The sequence below is a fragment of the Apus apus genome, chromosome 3 (genome assembly GCF_020740795.1).
Source record: "Apus apus isolate bApuApu2 chromosome 3, bApuApu2.pri.cur, whole genome shotgun sequence".
NCBI lineage: Eukaryota > Metazoa > Chordata > Aves > Apodiformes > Apodidae > Apus > Apus apus.
Genome location: NC_067284.1, coordinates 46,691,594 through 46,717,019, shown reverse-complemented (window position 1 = coordinate 46,717,019; position 25,426 = coordinate 46,691,594).

Below are 25,426 nucleotides of genomic sequence, written 5' to 3'. Positions count from 1 at the left end.
AAGCATGGAATTGACTTACAGTTTATTTCTAGTAACAGTCAGTTACTATGTCAAATCTAAAACCATTCAGAAAAGCCTATAAAAATCTATGACAAACTAACCAGCAACCTCTAGATCTTTTCACATGTGTATGATTTTAAAGAACGTCTCGCTAGTGCTTGTGGAAATGAACAGACAGGACGTTTTCACAAGGGGGTTTTTTGGTGTTTTTTTTTCCTCCTTCTCACTTGTGTTGTTTGGCATCACACAAAGCCTCTGGAGCAGCTTTGCTGGAGGAAGACAAGATGGTGTGTGGGCAGGGAAATGGCACAGCTCTTGCTCCTGCCTCCCTCCGTGATGCTCTTCCCCCCCAACCTGTGCGCCGCTAGCCAATGCTCTCTTAAAAATCCCCTAAACTTTATTTTGAGGGGCCTTATGGATGTCAGGAAACTTTTTAGCAAAGGTGTTGCACCAGCCATGGCTCACTCCATGGTGAGACAGAGGAGGAGAGGTCCCCTGGGAGGGATGCTGGCTCAGTGAGGAGCTGACAGACCTGTCTTGCCTGTGTAGACCTGGTCTAGTCCTCCTGCTTGGCAAAGAGGGGAGCAAAAGCCTTGGTGTACGAGTGACCTTGTTGCTTTGTAGGACAGATGGGAAATTTTCTCCTGACTGCTTAAAATGAAAGTTTATAAAAGCATGGGTGTCATTTCTGAAAGCTGGGGTCAGGCTAGAGTGATGTGATTGTTATGCATCTCAGAGGTCTGGTGCACACAGTGTAATTCAAAACTGCGCTGTTACGTACTTCCAGCAGTTTGAGTCTGCTTCCTGTTTCCCTCAAGAGGGCTCCTGGGAAGTGGCACTTCTCTAAACATTCTGCCAGATCTGAAATGTTGGTTGGCTGAGGTTGTGACACTTCAGAAGAAATCCCATTTTTTTTGAGGCAACAGTGCTGGAAAATGATGTTAGCTATTACCTGAGCCCCTTAGCTCATGTGCTTGGTCTGAGCCTCTGTCTCTCCACGGGCTGGGTCACTATTTTTAGGGTGGGCAGGACTGTTTGTACCTCATTTTCTCACTCTCAGTGATGGAGTTTGGGGATAGCTCCACAAAACCAAAGATAAAATAATTTGAAACTACAAAGCAACTTAAGACATTTGAGAAGCCACTATCAAGATGCCATTGTGACACACAGATGGAGGGGTCTACAAGAAGGGTATTTAGCTAATTATTTGCAGGGAGTACCCGGAAGAGGCCAGGCAGGGAACAGGTCTTTAAAAGCTATCTTTTTGTTTTCTTTCTATGTAAGTGGCAGACAGCTTTAAATGTTTAAACATTTGCCACTACAAGAATGAATGCAAAATGTCATGACTCAGGATAGCCATTTTGCTTTCGTTGTTGTGCTTGTGCTGGGAAAGCATCCAAAACCAAGTTTGTCTTGTAAGAAATGATTTCAACATCGGTCCCCTGGCAATTGTGTTTTAAAACTAACGCAGCCTAATAAACTTTCACTCATGAAACCATCAAAGTTGTGTTTACTAGCAGAATGCTTGGGTCAGTAAAAATACTCCACACACTAGGATTTGGGATTTTATTATTTTGCATTTATTGAGAAACAAATTGCAGAATAAAGTGGAGCCATAAATAAAAATACTACTATACACTCAGAATATAATAGAAAATGTAATTAGGCAGCACATTGTTAAAAGTCAGTACCAAAATCTCACAATACAGTGTCACGAATTGTAAGCATATAACTGTATAATACATAATTGTCAGCTGCTGAGAAAAGATCTCATTTGATAATGCATATTGAGATTGGAATTCTGTTTGTTAATGAGTGATCTCAATCACGGCACTGAAAAATACTTATGTCTCCACGATGCTTGACCACTCTAACTGCAACATTGTGCTGCACAGTCAAAGAACACTGAGTTAGAAGGAATGCAAACAAAAAATAAGCCCTTTTTAGGAGCAAAGAAACAGGAATGTTTAAGGAATGTATTAAAATCACAGTTACCCTGCTTGGATATCCATCCCTTATAATCAATAGATTAATTCACTGTGATTAACTTATATTAATTTTTATTTTACATGCACAATTTGGCTCTGTTTTTTCAGAGGTGTTCCTGAGAGCCCCAGCTTCCTGCAGGGGAAGGAGACAAGGAGTGCTCTGCTCACCTGAACATGAGCCAGAGCAAGAGCAGCTCTTCTTGTCCACTCTTGCAGGTTCTCAGCATAAACCAGCCATGACCTCAGTTATTTTGTCTCTGGGATATTCCTCCCCCAGCTCTATGCATGTAGCTCTGCTTGTGCAAAGCAGGAGCCTGGGACTTTAGGATGCCACCTAGTCTCCTTCAGGGCTGTCACCTCCTGCATATGGCATCGCCCACAAGCAGAGCTGGGACCTCTTTGCTCCTGGACACAGCAATGACAGAAATGTTATGTAGCCCCAGCATTTCACCTTGCTCTCTCCATGGCTTTATGTGCCTGCTGAAGTTGTGTGAAAAGCCAATATTCAACACAAAGGAGCAAAGCTATACAATTTGCACTGGCAGGCTGCACACCTTTTATTTCTGATCTGTGCTGCTTTTATTTTCTTGGTGAGAGATTAAGAATGTATTGTTAAGGCTATTCTGGGTACCACAGAAACTCCAGGTAGCATTTTGCAGTGAATTTCAAAATTTTTGAGTAGTGTTGTGCTGGTAAACTCAGATTTGAACTCCCATGGCATATATTTTGTTCCCTCATTATCCTGTGTGTTCAGGAAGCTCAGCACAACCCATTGCGACTTGTTTTCTCAGAGGGAGTGATTACATGTGGTGTAGCGGGTTTCTTGTGTGTGTGTGTGTGAGTCATCGAAAAGCCGGTCTCTCTTATTTTTCGGAGTATTTGTAGCAGCTGCAGAGGAAATATCCGTGTTGCTTCTATGTTTTAGAAATGAGACTGGGAGTCTGTTGATATCTCTGGAGGCTCTGCTGGTAATGCTGACGCCTACAGATGGCACCTCGCAGTGACTGAGCTTGCTCCTGTCCGAGGTAGGAAGCATGTGGTTGGCTTTCCTGCCCTTCACTCTGCCCCCCAAAGCCAGAAGGAGTAGTGACTAATTTGGATTTAAAATAGGTAAGAGAAAATACCTGGCTTCTCATTGCCACATGCTTTCTGCTGCAGACACAGACTGCATTTATTGCTGTCCCTGGTGCCACAACAACCTGTAACAGAGCAGTACTGGAAATTTGTTTACAGTTCATCTTCAGTGGTGACTCTAACCAAGAGGCAGGGAAGGCTAAGTTCTGCACTGCCTGGAAACAGACCAAAACTCCTCTGGTGTTACTGGGATCGCAGTGAATCTCTGTGCATCACACCAAAATCTGGGGAATTCCACCAAATTCTTGGGGGTCTGGGCTCCTTCCCTCCTTTCTGCTTCCTTGCTGAGTCCCCTGCCCTTTCCTTAGCAGACTTCTAATGGAAACTTTTGGAAGTAGGGGTTGCATGCTTTAATTACACAGGCAAAATCATCTGTTATATTGCTTCTAGCATCTATCACTTCTTTTTCTTGCTCGTTAACCTTATTAGAGCATACCTTGCTACAAGGCTGGCCTGCATATAGTACCCTGTCTTCTTTGCTTTTCTCAATGCATAATGTATTTATCCTGCAAATGTACATTTTCCTCTGTTTTCTCTTTGTTTTCTTTTAAAACACCTTTTAACCAGTGATGAGTTGGAGCAATTACCGTAGAAACAGTGTACCAAGATCTGCTCAGACTTGGTGGTGCTTCGTTATTATGGGCCAGAAAATTTCCAAATCCCATTGCCTGCCAGCACCCTGATACAAGGAACCTCTGCTCCAAGTGGCTTGAGGGGTACAGACCTTGTTAGCCTGGGTCTGGCACTGTGCTAAGTGAGAGCTGTGCTGGAGTGTTGGGAGCATCTTCTGAATTAGGGGGTGACAATGGGGGCCAGGGCCACAAAGGGGCAGCTGCCTGGACATTGCTTTCCCCCTCCCTTCAGCCACTCTGAGCTTTTGTCTTGAATCTGTAGCTCCGCTCTGCTGCATCTGTGGGATGGCCTGGGACACCAGGGCCTTAATGGGAGGTTGTCAGAAATAATTGTGCTTATACCTTTTTGTGCTGTCAGAGGGGAAGATGTTAAACTCTCTGTGAAAGCTGGATGTGAATGGGGATGGACAGTGGTCTTCAGACCATTACAACCTACTTCCTCTAATTTTTAAAATTTATATACTTTGTAATGCATTATTAATTTTCTTGTGAGTGATATGACTTTCAAGGCTATCAAGGGACTAATCTATTTTTTACATGGAGTAGAGAAGAATTCTAGGTTTGTACAAATAAAACACTCGCTGGAAGCAATACAACTGAAATGATATCTGCAAACATCATGACTTTACCTCTCTTCTGAGCAAACATCAGAGTCTGTATAGAAAGTTAACACTTTAATTAGACAGAATTTCAAATGATCGTATGTGCCTGCTATTAAGCTAAAATGTTTGTATCCTGTTTCTTGAAGATTGCTTTCTTTGGACAGGACTGAGCTAGATATATTCAGAAAGAGATACCCAAATCCTTAGTTTAAAGATATTGGGGAAACACACATGATTAAACAATCACTGGAATTAGCTGAAATCCCAAAATTGGGTTGCTACGGCTATAGTATATTTGCTTAATTCTAGCTGATTGTTCCTTGCCTGCAAGGAAAATTGTGTGGTTGCAGAGGTTTAAATACGCTTTTTCAGTGGAACTACAGGTATAATGGTTTCATAGGTCTAAGTGTGGAGATAATTTTGGTTTTTGGATCTTAAACAGTAGTGGATATGTGCACAGTTATTCAATATAAAATCTGGTGGAAATAAATAAAATTCAGTAAATGTTTATTTGGAAGTTGAGTTTGACCTCTAGAATCATGTTAACAGAATCTTTAATGTACTGAATTAGGCATTTTTTAATATTTGAAAAAATAGCATTGAGTGCAGTAAAATAGTCTTAGCAGAGAGTCAAGTGCAGGCAAGGAATGTGGTGTGATTGAAACATGCCATTGCACAAGCAGTGAATATTTTGTAATGAGTAACATTTCATGGATATTCAGTTCACAATATATCTGCTTTTTCTTTTCCTTGGGTACTATTAGCTACAAAGCCTAATACCAGCCTGTCTGCTCTGGGGGGGAATGTAATGTTAAAAGATTCTCATTGTGTGGGGGGTGGTCTGCCAAGCACTCTAGTGGCACAAAATAAACCAGTAGAGATGATTACAGGAGGGTACCTGCAGAGCAGAGAAATCCCTGAGTGATAACATCCAAAATAAATCGCTCATCCTCTGGGAGTTGGCATGTGATGATACTCAGCCTCCAAAATGGCTTCTTGGAGGTGTAGTGTTTAGTAATAGTTGCAACCTCGAGCAGTCCTGCATAAAGAAATGCTCTCTAGGGATCACAAAACACCAAGGTGGTTCCAAACCACCACTGTTTCCAGGGAGAAGCAGTGGCAATCATTGCTCAAGCCTCAAGCTAGGTTGTGTTCTGGGCACTTTTTGCTCTTTGATTCCCGTTCTTGGCCATATGGGAACCTTTGACCTCCTTTCTAGTTTTTATGGTGCAGTGCACCCTGTGCAGGGCACATACACTGCCAAAAAGTGTAGAAAGTTCCAAAGGTTTTATGGTCTCTCCTGATAGGTCCTACTGTAAATGCCTGAGTGTGCTCCTTGGCTGGGTCTTCCATCCAAAAAGCTCAGATTCTGCTGTGGTTCAGAGGAAAAAGCTACCTGCCTGTGGAAACCTGAAAAAAAGTAGTTTTGAAAGACAAAAAAACCTCTCCAATACTCCTTAATTAGTACCATACGGTGAATGAGTTACCCAAAGTTCACTTGGAGCAGTAGCCCAGCCTAAGAGCAGGTGTATTTTGCACTCTTCTCTGACACTGACTTTTTCTGTGGCCCTGGGAGAGTCACTTAACTCCCTGTGGTTCATTGACGTGAGAAGGGGAGTTAATGACTCCTGCCTACCATGAGGTAGGTTGTGGCAGGATAAATTAACTGTTGGCTTTTAAAGCACTTTAAAGATGTGCTGCAAAGCATTAAGAGCACTTGTTTTTATGAAGACAGTAATGGTTAAATGATAATTCTGTGCTCTTGCTGAATCTGTTAGTTTTAAAGTGTGAGTGTTATGTTTCTACAATATGCTATTAATCCAAACAAATTACTAAGCCTTTGTTTGGAGTGTGAGAAAGCCCATGAATTTACCTTTCTGTATTTGCAAATGCAGCGGAAAGGATTTGAACTTCCCTTCTCACCTGAAAGCTTCTAGCAGACTGGTCACTGAGATAATAAATATTCAGCATTTAATAATGTTTCACTTTTCCTCTTTAAGCCATTAGTAGTTTCCTGCTTGACTAAGAAGAACTTTAAATTTAATTCATTAACATTTCTTTAAATAGCCCTCTTAACAATGCTGGTTTGGTTTCCTTGTTATGTTCTGTCACTAATAGCGGTTTTTACTTCTAACCTGTTATTAATTAGAAATAAAGACTGGAACTCTTCATTTCTGAATTAGTTTTAGTGCCTCTTTCCTTGGATGCTGAAGAGGGTCTTTTTTTAAGCCTGGCACGTTGCCTTATATAATTGTTCCTGGGGTAAATAATTTAGCTGGTCAGAGAAAGTGCACTTCTCTCTGCCTCGAGTGGTCAGCCAGGCGGCGGGCAGTGAGGCATGCCAAATCCCAGGCAAAGAGGAGCACAGCTGCATGAAACTTTCATTAGGGCCAGGGAGGTAAGAGGGTGCTTTTGGCGTGACCCCTGGGGGCTTCCCGTGACCTCCGGGGTGGGCAGGACCCGTCGGCGCTGGCAGGGAACGCTTTCGCAAGGGCTTAACGTCTTTGCCATGAAGGACAAATGAACAGGCACAGATTGTCTCAGCCATCCTAATCTTTTCTTTCCCTACTTCAAAGCCTTCTGTGTTGCATCTCGGTCTGTAATTACCCTTGAGGTATTTCAGACTCGAAGCGACACCGGGAAAATTGCACTTCCCGATAATGGGAGTCCACAGTTGTGTTTAATCAATTATGTAGTTGGTCATGAGACTGGCTTTTTAGTTACAAGAATTTTAAGGCCAACCCCTTATGCCCTGGCTGAGGAGAGTAACAGTGCTGAATTAAAGAAACACTATCCATTTGATGGAGCTTAATCTAGGCTTTACCTGCTTAATTAAAAACACACTGCCAATACCAACTTACTCCTCCATGCTCTAAAAAGCCGGTTGAATGCCATGCTGTAACTTCCTAAGCAAAACTGCTTAAGTTAGGTGGAGCTGCAACACTAATTTTTACAGATATAAACAGATCCACTCAGCAGCAGCAGTGTCTCCAGATTTGTTGGAGCTGGTGGCAGTGCTGTAGTGCAGTGCTTGGAGGTGTGTGGATGCTAGAGAGGAAACACGAGCCGAGCTGGGAATTGCAAACACACAGCCTTGCTAACTCACTTTGAAAGATACATGACAGCCAAAAGCTTAGCTCCTCAGAAGTAATGGAGTTGGCTGAGGTGCGTGGGGGTGCCAGGGATGAGTGAGTTCCAGTGGAATAATTTGGGACGATGCTAACTCACCAGGTGCTCTGAGATGTGTAGGAGCTGGCGGTGGGAAGCTCTTGTTTGGGAAGCCAGTAGTGGTACTTCAGGCCAGCCAAGGTCAAGTAATGGCATATGCCCGTCCTTACAGATTCAATGTGGCGGGTTGTGGTGATAAGCTGGCAGCGTGGCTGTGCTGGGAAGAAGAGAAGTGTTCAGGGAGACGAAACCTGTCCACAGGGCCAATGAAACCTGTCCTGTCTCATGCATTGAGCCCGAAGAAGCTATGTGGCGGGGCTGGCTTTCCCTGTACCTCAGTTGATTCCTCTCTGCCTCCCAGTTTCCATGGCCTTGCTCTCTCCCGCCCGGGAGAAGAGAGCCCCTTCCTTCCCTCTGTGCCTCTGGGCACTCATTTGCAGGCTGGAAGGAGGAAAGACAGGGAGGGGTTCAGGGGGACCAGGCCATGTCCATGTTGGTGAGGAGGACACTTTGCAGCACTCTTAAAGGTTTGCAGTGAAGGTAGACAGTTTGTGGTGTCTTTGAGGCTTTAGGAAATCTCTGTAAGGCTGAGGATGCTGCCAGTTGTGAGGATGTTTGCCCTTGGACCTTGCTGTTTGCTGAGCCTGGGTGACCCCTGAATTATGCAAATGACTGTTGTTGGAAGAGCATCCAGATGTTCGCCTGCCTACTCCACCTTCTGATCACTTATCACTGAATCCTTACATATCTGATTTCTCCTTCATAGCCCAATGTCCATCTGCTTTTCAGCAGCTCTTACCAAGCCACTTCCAGCACTCTGCTTGCCTGCTTCTCCTATTTGGAAACCATCAGTTAATGATGGTTTTCATCAAGCATGAGGTACAAAGGTGATGCTGTTTTGGATCTCCTTCACTTGGGGGAGAGGGAAACTTTCACAATGCCTTACAAATTAATACATTACTTTGGTTACCTTTTGCACCTGTCAGCTCTTTGTCTGTGATGCCAGTTTGTTGTAGAAATATTATTGTCTCTGAATTTAAGATCCAGGCCCAGAAGAGTTGATGATATGTGAGAAGGTATTGATTGATTCATGTATATATTTATACTTCTTTTACAAATTCTTCTTTCTCAGACAGCGCTATAGATAACTGTCCCAGTAGAAGGCAGCTTTGAGTATCTGATGTACTTAGATGATTACAAGTAGGATGTCTGTCAGTGGTGTGGAAGGTAGGTTCTTCCTTGGGCCTTTTCCCTTTCCTCTAATTTTAGTCTAGTAGCACTGTGTGGGAGGAGTTGTTGCTAGTCACACAAAGTTAGTGGGCTGTCTTGTTGGGAATCACTCATTGCCCTAACCCAGTTTCAGTTATTCTATTAATATACCACTGGAGTCTGGCTGGAGTACAGAGTCCTCTGTGGACAGGCCAGTAGCAATGTCTCTCTCCTGGAGCAATTATAGAAGTTTTACAAATATGGTAATTCAGGGAAAAGTGATTGGAAGGGTACAGTAGAGAGAAAAAGAGCCAGTGGGAGAAGGTCAGTTTGAAGCTCAGAACTGTGTCCTCTGGGCTAATACGGGTTCAGTGGAGGATGTGATTATATTAAGAAAAAAATATACCTTTCAAGCACAGTCCCAGACTGTTCTTATAAAAAATAAATAAATTAAGAAAGCCCTTGCAGTAGCAAAACTAAACTTCTGAATCTCTTCTCACATCATTCACATGTGGGTGGTGGCAGGTTCTCTCTCGAGCAAAGATTTAGTGTTAGCACTGATGCCACGGCAAGTACCTTTGCACTGCTCGGGGTGCTTGCTGCCGGAATTTGCCCAGCTCCAGGCACAGGCTCAGCCAGTGTCAGCAGGTTTGGCTTAGTCTGGATCCATTCCCTGATCATGTTCTCATATGGTTGCACGGAGGCTTGTGCTGTCTTAACGTGCCCGTGGAGCTCCTGCGTGTGGTGCTTCATTGCTGCTTAGGCAGATGGGCTGATCCGAGACCAGTCCCGGGAGTGCTGCTTCCATACCAGTGATTTAGCTGTGTAGCTCTCTGTAACAAAGCTTATTGAGGATGGCAGCCTGGGCTGTCCTGTGGAATTCAAGATATGTTATTTTTGTTCTGAGGACATTTTTAAAGGATTTTAATTATGTGCATGGTTAATAAATGTCATGCTATCCATCTTCAGTCATGCGTACATGTGCTGTGTGCTGCTCAGGTACTCACTGGCCCAAAATGAGGATGATGTGAAGCCATATTTGTGGCATCTAATTTCCTGACTTGCTTTTGTGGCAAACACAGAAAGAGATTGTTCCCAGTGCTCCTGATAGACCCTGATGACAAACCAGTGCACAGAGTGTGTGATTTTTAGTGTATCTACAGCTGAGAATGGAAATGGCTACTGACCTCTCTGCAGTCAATTAAACTGTCTTAATTTGTTCTGACACAAAATTAGTTCCCCCCCAAATCTTATTTCCTCATACAAAGCAGGGATAGAGATGGTTGCTGTAGAAAATTAAGATATCAGGAGGTAGGTTTTAGACCTGAAAGATGAATGTAGGTCATTCTTTTTCCTCAAGTTTTGCAAGGCTATTTGTTGAACAAGCCATTTCTCACTTGCCCCAGACCTTGCCCAAATCTTGTGGTGGTGGTGGCTCCTGAGGAGGTTAAACATGTTGAGATGGGAGTGTATCTTCCTGGTGTTTCAGATCAGGTATGTTCAGATTGCCATGGAAAATGCCAGTGAATCAGTGAGTCACAAAACCATTGCTGCCTGCTTTTGGGATTGTAATTCTTTCTCTACTTAGGAAAAACCCTTTTCCTTTGGACCCTGCTTAGGGAATGGTCCTTGGAGAGTCAGATTTGGCTTCAACACAGTAGAGCATCAGCCCTGAACTCCCTGTGAAAATGCACAAGAGAGATGTGATAATACAAGTATTTCCCCCAAAATCTCTATTTTTCTTTCGGTACTTTCGGTTTTATTTGTTTCGTGTGTTTGTTTTTTGCTTTTTTTTTTTTCTTCATTGACCACCGGCTATGACCATATGGCTTCTCTGCTGTTTTCCTCTGTGTCTTCTACCCCCCTGATCTGAACATATTATAATGTTCATGAGACATTTTAATATCAGTTCTGGTCTTGCCTGGCAGCATAAAACATCTTGTGTATTTGCATTTTTTAGTTTAATCATTATCTTAATATTTTTGGGCAGTAGCCACATAATCTTTTTCTGTCTCATCTCATCTTTAAAGCAACAGTTTGTGCTTCTCCCTACCATACTCCCACTGTTACACTTGCTTTAAACCCATAGCTGAGCAGTGAATTTGAAAGAGGAGACAACAGTAAACCTGTCTGTAAGACATGTTTCAGAAGCTCCTGTTACCCCTGTTTTCTTTGGATCAGGCCTTCAACATTGACATTCATTAGTCAGAAAGAGCTACCAGACTCCAGCTAAGGACACGTGGAAATGTAACTCCTATGGAGGGATGATCTAGCATTAAACAAGTTCTGAAGATTAAAATAATCCTGGGAAGCCTTGAATTAGCAGGAAAGCCCTCCATCTTCTGCACTCTGCATACAGCAGACTCATTGCTTTGTTTTTTTTTTAAAGTCAGTTAGATCTTAGGTGGTACAACCCAGAGAAGTGTCCCCATTACCAAGCTGCACCCTCCCCTCCCCCCTTTTTTTTGTTTTTAGTTTTCCAGTCCATCTTGACTTTTCTGGTCTTGAGGAAAAAATCAGTCCTGATGCAACTGCCACTGATTTGGGTGTAGTTATACCAGTTGTGCCTGGGCTAGGTTTGGTTCTGAATGTGAACCTCACTGTTTAGCATCTTGGGATTACCTCATGATCTCTTTTGTAATCCCTTTGCAAACATATTTTCTTTTCAGCTCATGACAAACCTAATTAGTGGTGTTTTTAGTAAATACGAATACCTGTACTGAAAGTCCCTTTTCAAATACAGATTTGCCATGGCCTAACACTAATTTGACCTTCCATAGCATCTCTCAGGCAAGTATTTTGCTCACATTGATTAATCAAACTTCACAGCATTTATTATGTAAGTAAAAAATGTTATCCCCAGGTTAAAAACAGAAAAGCTAAGGGTCAGAAATATTTTACAAAATCCCTGGAAGATTGAAAATTGTAGCTAAGCTGTCCTAGCTTTTAGACCTCTGCTATACTTCTAAGACCTCTGCCTTGGCATAGGTAGTATGCAGATGCTTTTCTTGTTGGCATTCCTGTTCTCCACTAGCACATCCCCACTGTCTTTCCCACATTTGTCTTCTCTTAATCTTTGGCCTTAAATATTTGATAGCATTTGCCTTTAGTGTCCTGTCAAAATCAGAAACAGGGAGAAAATCATAGACCCTGCCCCAGCTGGCTCCTCAACTTTTGGGGAAGTGTGAGCACTCTGGAGGCTGAGGAAATGTCTAAAATGGCCAAAATATATTTGTTCAGAGGTCCTTTCCAGCAAAGGAAGTACTTATCTTCACCTGGTTCTGGTCAGGCAAAAATCTACATGACTTTTGGAAACCCCTTTAAAAACGCAAGGTAGGACTGGGGAAGGAAACAGCTGTGGTTACATTTTCAGTGCTTTACATTAACCTAGGATTTTTACCTCAGTTGAGATGAGATGTGAGCTGTAAAAGGGGGAAGGCAATGCTGGCAATTGTCATCATTCCATTTGCAGGTACACGGGGTACACAAACCTGCTGCCTCTCAGCTCCTGTGGCATTCTCTGGGGCATAAACCTGCCTCGTCTTGTCCCATGATGCCAGTGTCATGCAATGTTGAGATTCTCAACACCAGTACCAAGACTGCTGCATCTTATCCTCATCACCTCACAGCCAAATCTGCTGTGATAGCCATCAAATGCAATGAACCTCTCTTTTCCTTTTTAGATGTTACTCACTTTTCTTTGGAGGCAAGTTCTTATTTAGAGAGAGATCTGGTTTCAATTATTTAGGTAAAAGATGCCGGGTAGAATTACATACCAGACAAGCTAGGCTGACTTGTCACAATTTTTTAGGATTGCCTTTTTTTTTAGAGGAATCTTAATTTTTTTCCCTTTAGAGAAAGTTGTTCATAATCGTAAATGAGCACTTGGAAAATGTCACCTCAAGGTACCACAGATGAGGCCTTCCAGGCTTGTGAAGCAATAGAGGAGTTAGCTAATGTGACATTATTTCTTTGCTCATTTGTTTTCTTTGTGGAACAAGGGCTCCTGCTTCACTCAAAATGAGAGAAAAGCCTTTTAACTAGCTAGGTGGAGAAAATGGAAATACTCCGTTTTGCTTAGATATTCCATCTCTGGGTTTTGTACATATGCCATGATAATCTTACCATCAAAACAAAAGTACATTTTTCCTCTTTTATGTGTTTGAGAGGGTTTCCTCCCCCCCCCCACATCTACCCACTTCTCTAAGCCAAACAAGCCTCCTGTTCAGATCATGCGACTTTGTATCATGAAAGATGCTTCTTCGTGGATTATGAACTTCCTTTAAACTTCTTCCTTTTCTGTAACACATTTCTAACTCTTTAGCTCACTCTCCTGCCCCTGGAAACCCTTGTTTTGTATCTTCAGTGAAATATTCTGATTAAGAATAGGGTTTTTTTCTCATTTGTTTTTATTTGTATTTGCTGACAGTAATTGTATTCTAAGGGTTTGATTCAAAGGCTATATAACTCAATTGAATTTGGATTGCAAATCAGAAAACAGAACTGGGAGGGATATCAAGAGATCAGCTGATCTCAACAAGACCTATTGTATCTAGTTTCTAACAGATGCTTCTCTAATCTACTCTTAAAGATCTCTAGTCACTATTATCACTCTTAAAAGAATTTCCTAACACCCAACTGATTTGCTCTTTCTGCCCGTTATTTCTTGTCCTCTCTACTCTGGACAGAGAGAACAAAGCACCTTGCTTCTTGGAAGGAATCTTCACTTGAAGACTCTTTTCCTACCTCCTCAGTTTTAATTATTGAGGATAAACACCCCTGTTTATTCAGCTGTCCCACATGGCTTGTGTTTCTCTCATGTGAGCTCTAGCTGCTGGATATCTGTCTTTGACTTCTGACACCCAAAAGTGGATACAGAAATCCACCCGACTGTAGAGAGAGGTCCTGCTGCTGGGGAAAGCCACACAAAGGGCTAGAGGTCTTGGATGTGACCTGCCCAACCTGTGCTCAGCAGACAGCCACCACAGCATAGGTGGCTTGGGGCTTTTCTCCATGGTCTAATCATAGCTGCTGCCACAGATTAAGGCTTCTCTAAATTTTGCCAAAAGCGATCAGTCATGTTAAAATATTCCAGAACCAAAGTCTGCCTGTGTGTGGGAAACTTAACCACATGCTTTATAGTGTTGGCCAAGAAAGATGCTATAGGGCTTCTGACACCTGGGAATTAGTCTGCCGATTAGATCTTTCACTGATGGAGCACAAAATACCCCTCCCCCAATGTATTTTCTGGAAGTTAGTTGTTGATATCTTGCAAATATCTTAGTACTATCCCTTAAGCACTTCTGAGGGAATGTTCATCACCTGTTTTTCTTCAAATGACTTCAGAAAGACCAAAGGAGAGCTGACATGACAAATCATAGGGTGAAACAGATTATTAGAAGCAAGAAAGCATCCTTCAAAATGCTGAAGTTGTATGTTCAAGAAAGAAAAGGGAGGACAAGGCTCACAAATCTTTAGGAGCCCTTTGAAGGAGTCCCCAGGCAAATGAACAAAGAGATCTGGGTGATATGTTCCTCAGAGAATTCATAAAGGCATTTGAAAAAGTGCTTCACCTAGGGTTCTTACAGGAAATAACCTCCATAAGTTTCTTGCATTGGTAGATAATTGTTTAAAAGATGGTAAACAAGGGAGAGGAATAGAGAGGTCACCACCACTTCCAGAGCCATGTGCTACAGCCTGTATTTAGTATTTTCATACGTGTTCTAAAAAAATGGGGTGAACAATAAGATGACAAATTTGGAGGTGATGTCAGCTTATTCAGGATAATAAAGGCAAAGGCTGGCTGCAAAGAACTGGGGAAGTGCCTTTTCATACTGTGTCCCTGAGCAATTGAGTGGGAGATGAAATTCAGTGGGGATATAAGAGAGGAAGAGACGTGGCATGAAAATCCCAGCATTGCATTGATTATGATGAACATGGAATAACTTGGGAAAAAAAGGGGTGGTTATAACATTGTGCTTTGACAATATCACCTCAGTGCTTAGCATTTGTTAAAAAAAACCAAAACCAAAACATACTTGCTGCTAGGAGCTATAAGAAAAGTAATGCAAAACAAAAGAGGAGACACAAAAGAAGAGATGCTCTTCAGCACTTTAGACATCCATTCTTTGCCCACATCTTGAGTACTTGGTTCAGCTCCATCCCTTCTGACACAGCAGGAGTTGAAAAGACATGGAAAAGGCATGATTACAGTCAGAGAATGGCTTCATATGACAAATAATAAAATAATCTAGAATTCTTTAGCTTGGAAAAAAAATGGGAGGATAAGACAGGGTTGTAAGATGATAAATACTAGCATTGAGATGAAGAGCATGGAACAATGGTTCATTGTTTCTTTTAACACAAAGTGAAGGAGCATCTAATAAAGCTATCGATTAAGGCTTCAGAGCAAAAAAAAAAAAATGTTGCTGCTTCCTGGCACACACACATACACAGGGAACTCCTTTGTGCAGGGCATGGTGGGTGTTGAAAATTTTCAAATGTTTAGAAAATGCACAGATTTGTGGGGGAAGAAAGTTTATCAGGGACTGTTATATGCAAAGATGCTATTTGTCATGCAAATTGCTAGAGGCTGGGAGGGTGTTCAAGAATTATTATTGGGCTGATTCTGTTCTCCTTTGCTGGGTATCTGCTGTTTTGGGACTGTTGGAGACAAATCACTGGGTTTGCCTTTGGTCTGATATGATGCTCCTGCTGCTATGTTTGCTCTGTCGTTCTTACAGATGTTCAGCCATTGAGGCTCTGTCTAGTTTAAATGGTTTGTTTTCAGTGGTCAAAGCAAGTTGTCCAGTTACTCTCAAAGAAATCCAGGCAGGACTGTAGCAATATAACCTCGAAGTAAAAGAAAAAAAATATGCTGAAAAAGACTCAGTTCCCTTCAAAGGAGTAGTAGGAGGGAAAAAAATGCACCTAAACAGTCATATATCAGAGTGGCATGTAAAATGTCCAGCTGTGGAGTGTTATTAATGAAGTGGTGAACTTTAAGTCCATGCATAACATGCCTCCAGTAGGAAGGTTCTTAATTCCAATGCCTGGGGTAATCTAGCAAAATCCAAGCCATATCCTTAATGAACAAGGTAGACTATCAATCAACATTGAGATGACACAAGCATTTCATACAAAAACAAAACCCAACATGGCCCCCCCTCCCCAAAATCAAGGCCACTGCAGTACCTTCCAAGGCTGCCTGTCCTAGTCAGGCAGGCAAAGAGTCATGAATCTGCATGTGACTGTTGAAGGCAGAGCTGCTACTAAGTAGGTGGTAGTTATTTTTAGCTACTATTTTAAATTGTTCTGATATTGAATCTGCACCGTGCAGGGGTAACATCTTTAAAATGCAATTCTATGGTAGGTGGCAACAATCAAGCTGAATTACTGACATTGTAAGGAAATGAAAAGTCAAACTGCTGACCATGTGTATTTTATGGTATTTAATTAAAAGTAGATAACATAGTGTGAATGAACCACAAATCAGATAAAAATGGCAGTATATTCTCATATTTAACACATATTTGACTTGTGGTTGCTTGACAATTTACCAGAACAGGTCTATGACGGTCTCCAAATATGAAATCAGGAGTGTAATTAAAAATACTGCAGGGAAGAAGCAATATTCAGTTCAACCCTGAACTATGTTAATCACAACCACAGCTGTATCACTTTCATTCCCTTTTACAAGAACCTTTTTTTTTTTTTTTTTTTTTTTTCCATAAAAGAGGAAAGAAATGTCCAGGCTTTTGCTAAATCAGAATGTCAGATTTAAAGAGTCCAATGTGTGGTATGTGGGGCAGGAGGAAGAAGAGGGGAGCAGAGGTAGAGCACAGGATCACCAGGTTATTTGGGAGCTGCAGCTGCCTCAGTTTGGGTTTGATCACGGCCATGCACCAGGACAGTGGCTTCTCTTCTGCTTTTGGTCCAGACTTGTGCTGTGACCTTGAGAAATTCATTGGTTGCAGCTTGTGCAACAGCTCCTCCCCTCATAAGGCAGAACTGTCCTTGCTTTCTCTCCCTTGTTCCTAGGTTTGGCTAATAACTAGGGGAGTGGAGCCTTAGAATCATAGAAACGTTTTGGTTGGAAAAGAACTTAAGGTCATCAAGTCCAACTGTTAACACCACAAGATATAAAAAAAGAAAGGCATTCAACAAAATTACAAAATGTTTTTAATGCCAATAATTTTAAAAAAAAATAATTAATTTTTGAGTCAGACATGGCCCCTTAACCCTCTGTTGGTTTCAAGCTGCCTGGGTAAACACTTTGAGAGCCTCTAACCATTTCTCTAAGGTAGTACAGAGGCAGGTAACAGGCTTTACCAGCAAGGGTGAAACATGATGACTGAGTAACTCAGTCTCACCTGGGCCCTTCTGCAATAACCCAACTGTTTCATGGACATTTAACTCTATTCTTCTCCCATGCCAACCTATACATGTGTGCTGCCCATGTGCTGCTGCCAGTCTGCAACAAGCAAGGAAAGGCAAATAGTACTTGTGCTCCCACCAGCTTTTCTTCTGTTAGTTTGCCCACTGAATGTATCACAACCCAAATTCATGAGCCTTTGGTGGACACACAAGGTGGTGTTCCCCATTTCTCTGTCCCATGGGGAGGTAACATTTTTAGCCTGGCAAAGAGGAGGTGGAAAATATGTGTATTTTCACTAGAAATTTAATAAAAAGATCTTGTATGTCCAGCTGAAGAGACAGTTCTTAGAGAATGAGAGTTTAGGCTTTTCTTGGTTTATGTCTGTCAGCACAGCTTTTGGCTAAAATAAATAAAGTTAGGCTCTCCATAAGAGGGAAAAAGGGATTTCAGGCTTCCAATGCTCACCTTTAGAATGCTCATAAACAGTGCTTGCCAACTTCTAAGCTCCAGTCTCTGCTTCTTCCTACCTCTCCAGCTACAAAATGCTGGTTTCTGCTGTTAGAAGCCCTGGTTGATTTTCCCTACCCATTTGTATTTCCTTTCTGTTTTCACCAGAGTATGAAAATGTGTTGCAGTGTGACCAACTGCAGAGGATAGAAAAACCTCCTCTGCAGGTCAGTGTGAGGAGTTTTTCTAGTTGACTCCATCTCCTGGAAATCCTTGGGAACCAGAGTGTGATAAACATTCAAAAATAATTAATCCACATTCAATTTGAAAAATGTAATGTTTTGCTACTTCTTGCAACTGGACAGTTGAGTTTTGCTTTTTTTTTTTTTTTTTTTTTTTTTCCCCAGTGTATCATTGTACTACTGGGACTTTCCTATGGCATCCAGGGATTTATGCACAAATGAACTGTGTATGAGACAAGGACTAAATAACCTCCTCTCTTTTGGTGGAAGAATTCATGAAAGGATTTTCATGTTGGAATTCCTATTTCTCCCTCACTTCTGTGGGTTACATCTGATTAGGAGAGAGTGGGATTTAAGTTTTGGTAGCAGAATACTGTTGTCTAAATCTTACTGCTGTTATTTTTTTAGTGTGGGAAACATTAATTAACACAATTGCAGTAACACCCACTAGTCTCCACAGACATTATCATTTGGAAAAGGCTGTTGTCTCCTTCAGTTTTGTGTGGAGTTTCAGAATTTCAAAGACTCTTTTGATGAAATTTTCTTGCACTCTGTGCAATATAATTCAATATTTCTTGTCCCTCTATTGCAAAGCTAATTGTAGCACCATTCGTTAACTTGGGAATTGGACTATTTCTTGTATCTTTTTAGAATTGGACTTTTTAGGTTATTCTTGACTTCACTGTCTTGTAGCCTTAGTGAGTGTAATGCAACACAATGGACTTGCAGGTAATCAATAAAAGCTTTGGAGGTCAGAGATGGTATTTGACAAACTTACACTTGCGATCAAATATTCCGCTGAAGGAAATACTGAGAGGTTTTTTTTTTGAAAGGTAAACTCAGAGTTGCCCTGGTGACCCTGAGGTTAGTGTTCTGTGCTGCCACATAGAGAAGCTGGCTCTGGAGTCCCTTTTTGGGCAGAGTAAATGCTTGCTCCACAGATTGCCTGCAGCCTGTTCCTGTTGTGGTCAATGGGCTGCTTATTTTGACTTCAGTGGGGCTAAGATCTCACTCAGTTTTAGGGATGTAACTGACCACCTGGTCAGGAGCCTTGACACCCTGATCTCCCTTATCTATTTGGTGAAGAGAATCTTTTAATGTTATTAAAGGGATATTTTTAAAGAAAATATCTAGGAATTACATATTTTTAAAGAAATAGCTGGGTGCAGGTTGGATGGCAACAGTTGCTCTCCTATGGCTTTGTGTATGTGATGGGTGGGATTGACTTTATATTAGACTCAATTGTCAAAATGTTTCCACCAAGCACCAGCGATTAGAGTGATTTGGTCTGTACCTGGAACAGAACTTCTGGTTCTGTTTTTCTGAGTGGAAACTGGCTAATGCACACCAGGCAATGCATGCTGAAATTGCCTTGTGCCATCAGTGAGGAAAATCTGGGCATTTGCTTCAAAGTTGTTCAACCGCTCTGGAACAAAATGCCAAGGGTCAGCGTCATTTCTGTCACTGCAGGGGCACAGCGTGGTCTCGTAAAATTCAGGTGTTCTCATGTGCATGTAATACTACCCCTGCTCTGGTACTGCTGCTGGTTTGCAGGCTGCTATATGGTAGGCAGCTGGGAGATGCTTTTGCATGTTGAGAGCTTAGCTGAGAAGCCATAAATTCAGTGTGTTCAAGTTTTAGTTCTGTGAATGAGTAGTGCAACCACAAGGACACAGGTTCTACTGGGAGGGCAACAGGTGACTAATGAAGAAGGTACTAGAGTAGCAAACATTTGACAAAGAGGCACCTCCAGGAGTAATAATAATCTCAGTGTTACTGTTGTCCGACTTTGAACAACTCCTGGTGAGGAATGATGGTGGTCTGTCTGTTGGAATTTCTTTTTATGTCACCTGGACTCCCACAGTGAAAAACTTTTTCACGGTAGTTGGACCTCTGTGACATCCTTCACCCCAAAGTGTTCCAAGGTGCAGAGAGAAGGGCTAGAAATCAGAAGGTTGTCTCCAGACTATGTGACAGTGAAGGACTGGAGCAGAATGAGGTTGCTCAAGCTGAAGGCTGATCACAACATGGAAGCAGGAACAGTAATGGGGAAGCATGATGTGCTAGTGACAATACAGAGCAGTAGCTGGAGATGACGCTGACAAAACTTTCCCATTCCAGAAGTTAACTCGATGGATTTTCTGAAGTCAGTTGTAGGCACTGTTGGGAAGTGATATTTGGCTGACAGCACAATGAGTATATTTGTGGCATGGCATCCCAGTATGCCACTGAGCAGCTTGTCTCGGTGGAAGTAAAATGTGAGAGAAGTACATCATTTTGCACTGAAAACATTTCAAAAGGACACGAGCCAACAGAGTCATAAAACTTCTCTCTCCAGATGTTCTCCCCAGAGCTGTTAAAATAGGTGGTCTTAATATTTACTTTTTGATCTTCAGTATGCTGCCTTCCCAAAAGGCAGCAACAAAACACGTGATTAGATGTGTGCACAGACGAGGCTTTGTGCTGGGGCAGCGGGAGTGGGGGCATCCTGGCACCTCGTTTAGTTTGCTACTCCATTTCCCTCCAACAAAACAAGCAGGCTACCCTCCATACCTAGTATGCAATCTGCATACAGCAGAAGGCTTCAAAGCCCTTAAGGAAATGCATTTCAAATGTTCTTCCTGTTAGAAAGCATGTAGCTATCACAGGCATCCCACCGTGTCAGAGAAATCCGTAAAGATAGACTGGTGTAAATCAGAAAGTGACAGTTGAACTCTTGAGAGTTTTGCCATGGCACCGAGTGTCACATCCAGCAGAACACACTGTCTAATGAGTGTATACTGCACCAGGTACGAGAGCATGACAAATGGCCTCGCAGGTGCAACACAGGCTTCATTTATACTGTTTCCTTTCTCAGGTAGGATGGCAACTCTGTATTGTCCCCAATTTTTTCTTGCTCTAGTGAACCTCCTCTGCTGAGAGGAGAGGCAGTTGAGTGTGTTATACTTGTGTTCTTTCAGGTATAATATACAAAATCCATAATAATTCAATAATGTGAGATCTCTGCTCTAGTTTTTGTTGGAAAGGATTTACTTTATTTTCATTGGGATAATTACGACCAATTGTAATAAGCACAGATATAAAATCTCAATCTTTGCTCTACTTTCAGAGCTGCAGACTACAGGTGACCAGCAAGTTGAGGACAATTACTTAGTTCAAAGTCTGGAGACTTCAAAAAAGACATGCGGTGGTGACTCCATTTAGTAGATCATAATTTGATGCCTTTTATTCTCTGGTGCTCATAATTCCTCTCAAAGTTTTTCTTGCACAGACATTTTCTGGATTCCAGGGCAGGGCAAGCACATTTTGCAACATACCTTGTAAATCCCAACTCAAACTGCCATGGCAATGCTCCTGATGAGAACTCATGGCACCTTCCTGCTTGATCCATGGTGATGCTTGGATAAATAGCTAAAGTGGGTGAGCATGTGCCAACTTTCTGGACCTTTGTGCTAGATGATGAGAAAGTAAAATTTTCTGGCAAAAAAAAGTGCTCCCCATGGAGGCTGGAATTAGCTGGGTTTCAGGCATCTCAGATATTTCATAGATTGAACCTGGTATGATATTTTGTGGATAACATAACTGCTTGTGAGCTGCAGCTCTTGGAGGACGGCAGGATCTTCCCTGGGCATTGTCCTCTCAGCTGCCTTGGCTCCCTGAAATGCTACAGGAGTAGTTGGTTTTTGAGCACAGCAATGTTCAGAAATCCTAGTATCTATGACTGCCTTCTTACTTCCCTGAATCGCTGGGATATGGCATCCTCTGTTTTCCCTGACACTGCAAACCAGTTGAAATGATAGATGAAAGGGGAGCAGGGTGGAGCTGTGAGTTAGTGCATTAGCCTTTCACTGCTGGAGACCAGGGTTCATTGTCTTCCTTTGAACAAATGTGAAAATTGGTTTAAGAGTTTCTTTCTAAATCCATAGTGGACCTTTAGCAATATCATAAAACCACTGCACAATTTGGAAAAGAAAAGCCCAAGACTCTGGGAAATCTGTTGCTGAATGGAGCTGAGGTAGAAGGCAGAGAGGCGTGGAGAAACATGCACAACACCTTCATTTAGGTATTTCTAATAAGCCCACGCTTGTTATACACCAAGCGCACCCACTAATTAAGGAATAAGAGGGAAAGAAGATAGTTGAAAAGCCTGACTAGTTTTTCTCTGGGAAATGCATTAGACAATTGGAAAGTACACAGTCCTATTATTCAAGTTAATTTACACTCACTCTCCTACTCCACCACAAGAATTTATGAACCTGGAAGTCCCTTAACAAAGTAAACAAACTGTAACTCAGTGTTGTATTCTTCCAGAGACCCATTACCTGAGGGTTTGGGTGGTTTTGGGTTTTTGTTTTGGGTTTTTTTTAACTAAAGGTGAAGAGATGATTCAGTATGTAGTGCTATGTCTCTTTTCTCAGGGGCAAACAATTCACATTACTGGAATTAGACTATTAGAATAGACTTCAAATGCACAGTGAACCTCAGCAAATAAAATACACCAGCCTTCAACTATAACTTGTCTTTGCACGTATGAGGAGTCTTGGTAGAGAAGGTAGCACGGGGCTGCTGTGCTCTTTGCAAGGGGTTGAGCCTTTTCTGAGCAGCAGTGCAGCTCCCCTCCCCCAAGCCTGACAAATTCCAAGCAACAGCAACAGCCAGAAGATTAAGCAAGTATATCTAAAACTATTTTTATGTCAGGTCCCTATTTTAATCTCCACCGAAGGATCTGAAGTGTACTCCTTAGTCCATACAACGTATCGTCTCCTTCTGAACGTGTGAGGCACTTAAAGAAAGTTTTTCGCACTGTACACCAGACGACCTTGATGTGATAGACTGCAGGGTTTTGTGACACTGCACACTCAGTGCTATTCAACACTTTGCCTGAAAGGGAGGAAGGAATGGATTTATTGACTTGTGACTTTGACTCAGGCCTGTGTATCAGGACTGTTATTATGTGGAATGATTAGGCTGTAGTGTCAGGGACAAGTTAAACTAGAACAACAAAGGACCTCCTTAACCTTTACCTGGACACAAGGCCATTCATAACGACTTGCATGCTTTGGAAAACTAAGTATATCTTGCAGCACTCAATACTTCTGCAGCTACATCAAATGAACATAAATGGAAAAGATGGATTGCTGAAGGAGATGAAATGTAATTCAATTCTGCATAGTCCTGTTTAGAATGCCGAGTTCAGGTCCATGTCAAAAAGTGGCAAAGGCATCATCATTTTCTTCAGAGTGAAGCAGGAATTTTAAAAATGGAAGCAATAGATATCCACCCTGGAAACTTCTAATTTTTTTTAGAGAGCATAACAAATAATGCTGTCCCCAGAGGAGCTTTTCTCACATGAATTGTATATGAAATAATTATTAATGCTAATAATAGCCAGGTACCAGACAAGAAGAGAACGTCTTCAAAGAGCAAGGGGAGTTACTCCCACAAAGTCAGTGGTGATTGTGGGGACAATATTTGCATATCCCTGTTGTTGTGTGTGAAGAACTGAGTACCTCTTTTGTAGCTGATGCTGCATGGGATCCCTGACATAACAGTCCATTTGTGGTTTTACATTAGATTCAAAAGATTGCTTCCTTCTCTTAATAGTCATTATCAAAGCCCATTACAAAGGAATCAGTGAATTTTTGGGTGGCTGAGATCTTGCCCTTGCACAAGCTGATGATAATTTTGCATTGTTTTCAGGAGATGCCAAGTCACAGCTTAGTGGCTTTGCAGGGCTGAGTGCTCGTTTGGACTCTGCTGCTCGTTTGAGAGTGCTTGCGCCTTGCAGGCTCCTCTTCTTCCCGTCAGTGTTTATTGCTGGTGTCCAAGTGTGGCATCCCAGGCAGTTTCCCATTTGCAAGGGATGGCAAAGGTCCTTCTTCCAGGAAGTGGTTGTACAAGTCACTGTAAAAATAACTGCAGAAAGATATGAAAATAAGCAGTATATGATATGAGAGTTGAAGAAGTGATGCAGAATAAGTGTCTTAGTGGGGATATGAACAAGCATGCTGAACAAGCATGGGGAAAGAGAGGCTACTTTCTAATGAGATGCATTTGATCTCTCCAGTATTGTATGAACTTCTGAACCTGGTGCTCCCAAGTGTCCTTAAGTTGCAGAGCTTGGAGAAACCATAACTAGCATCTTGTCTTTGCTGCTGTCTAACACCAGCTCCCAAAAGATACAAGATGAAGAGAATTCTTATTCTTTTTCGCCTTGATTTATATGATGAGTGGGAATTCCTGCTTCAAGCAAAACATACATGCTAGGTTTGAAAACAGCTGCAATATTGCATTTGACTTTTTTTTTTTTTAAGTGCTCAGTGAAACACACCATTTTAATGCAGGTACAAAACTGCTTCTGCTGGCTGAGATTTGCCTTTGGCTTGGTTTCCCAGAAAGCAGTCACCTCTCCTCTATGCTCTGGTTTCCTTCTGAGGAGGAAAAAGCCAAATGTCACCCAAAATCTTTGGTCAGCCCAGGACTAGTGAAGCCACCCCTAATAGGGGAAAAGTCAGCTCACCACCTTACCTCCTCAGATTTCAGCTGCTTCCTCTACTGTCCTGGTTAGAAAATTTTCTGCAACTATAAATACTTGATCTCTTTTAGCTGGCTGTTAACCAAAAAGAAAACCCTATGGAGAAGCTGGTTCTATTTCCCTGTGCTGAGCATATGATTCTTCCTTTCATAGAAATGAGGTGGGTTGAACCTATGGCAGCTCTATATTTCACTTCAGAGGTGTTTGGGTTTTTTTGATTTTTTTTTGTTTGGTTTTTTGTTTTGTTTGTTTGTTTTGTTTTTGTTTTTCCCCTAATGAATTCCATCAAACAAAATTAAAGCATGTTTTGTCTTAAAAAGTGTTTATTGCATTTCATGAATGTGAGTTAATTTAACAATAACTGCATTTCCCTAGTGCTATTACAAAATAATAATAGTTTTTGTGATAGTTGCATCAAGAGCCACTCATGGGTAGGAAGACCATATACATGCTAGAAATAAAATTAACGATAGGTAAGTTAAATAATCTCTGGGTGAACAACATTAATAGTAGAGATAAACAGGCCAGAATAGCTGAGATTTGTTTGGAATTTTCCACTGCTTACCTGAACTCTTCAGGTCTACTAAACTAGAAGTTTCAAAGAAATAGTCTTTCATTTCAGGCAATGGGACATCTCACTTGTACCTGGAATCTCTCTCTAGTTACCCACACAGACTTTTTTTTTTTCCCCCCACTACTCTTGCATTATTTTTTGCTACACAGGAATTTTACTGCTCCTTTCTATCACCTCTAAATTGGTTTGTTGAAAATACTACCATCTCATGCTGTCTCTGTCTTTAGAGCTGGTTTTATGCTGGTTCTCTAACATCAGGGAAATACAAGGGTTTACTGTCTAAGCCTTTATTAACCACCCAGTCCCTTGTTTAGCCTGTGAATGACAGTGAGTTTTTCTTGGTCGTTCACATGCTGCTTTCATTTAGTCATATCAATATTGTAGTAAATTAATTAACTCCTGTTCATTTTTTTGTTCATTTAAATCAGAGGGCAGGCTGTCTGGGATTTCTGTAGGAGACAAGAGGGAAGGGCACCCTTGTGCTATTCCCAACTCTAGGGCTACCTCAGCATGCCAAT